A 1,106-nucleotide genomic window follows, 5' to 3' on the forward strand; every position below is an offset into this window, starting at 1 on the left:
TGTGTGTGTGTGTGTGTGTGTGTGTCTAGATCTTATAATGTCTTTCATTTTCTGCCCCATTTCTCTCCACCATGTAGGGTTTGACATTTTCCTCACACAGGCTGTTATTCAGCGACGAGGTGCACTTTAGGTGCTCCAGTTTCTCTAACAATACAGCTCGACGAAGCAGCAGTAGTTGAATGTGCTTAAATTCTTCAACACATATGTGCACTCTTAGCATATGTACACATGGGAAGTACACGTGTGTGTGTGTGTGTGTTTCTCTCAGGCGGAGCTACAGTTGTGAGTTGTAGGAAAGCTTTTTTTATGTGTGTGACGGTTAAACACTGGGTGGTCTCAGCTTGTACATTATAATAGTTCCTTTTCCACATAAAGCCACAGATAAATTGAAAACACTCGGCAGGTTTCTCACACATTGCGTTCTACTACCCTCTTCCTAGTGTTTTACCTGCATTTCTGATGACAGGAGAATATATAAGGAGGGTGTTTTTTTTTTAAATTCTGCACAGAAAAGTAGAAATACTGCTATTAATCAACAATACTCCTGCTTACCTCAGCAATATTTTACCAAGTAAAAACATATTTTTGTTTGATTTGTTTTAGTTTTGACGTCCTTCCTGCTAAATCTTCCTGACTCAGTTGAGGTTTGGAAAAAGACCCGCTTACTGCTGAAGCTGCTTTAAATAGAAGGCTTTAGGTAGGGCGGGGGCCTCTCGAGGGTATTCCTGAATATTTTGTGGGTTTTTTTAATTTCCCAAAATCTTACTCTAAGGAACAGTTCGAGTTCTATGTCGAGTTCGATTTAAAATATTTGTTTTGGAGCTAATGGATGGTTTTGTGCAAGAGAGTGTGTGTGTGTGTGTGTGTGTGTGTGTGTGTGTGTGTGTGTGTGTGTGTGTGTGTGTGTGTGTGTGTGTGTGTGTGTGTGTGTGTGAGAGAGAGAGAGAGAGAGAGAGTTAACTCCTATTCTGGGTGATTCGCTGCTAGCTGCAGATTGTGTGGTTCGGGTTTGTTCTGCCATCAGCCCCCTCTATGAATAGCTTCAGGTACATACACAGCCTCTCTCTCTCTCTCTCTCTCTCTCTCTCTCTCTCTCTCTCTCTCTC

The 1,106-nt window shown here is 42.0% G+C and overlaps 1 protein-coding gene across 6 annotated transcripts in view; it reads left to right on the plus strand.

The window, feature by feature from the left end:
- phldb2b (pleckstrin homology-like domain, family B, member 2b) overlaps nt 1–1,106 on the plus strand; it is a 38,970-nt gene that overhangs the window by 17,170 nt on the left and 20,694 nt on the right. The gene's annotated exons all lie outside the window — the stretch shown is intronic.

The sequence above is a fragment of the Anarrhichthys ocellatus genome, unplaced genomic scaffold, assembly GCF_004355925.1.
Source record: "Anarrhichthys ocellatus isolate YVR2014 unplaced genomic scaffold, GSC_Weel_1.0 scaffold10, whole genome shotgun sequence".
In the NCBI taxonomy this organism is placed as follows: Eukaryota; Metazoa; Chordata; class Actinopteri; order Perciformes; family Anarhichadidae; genus Anarrhichthys; species Anarrhichthys ocellatus.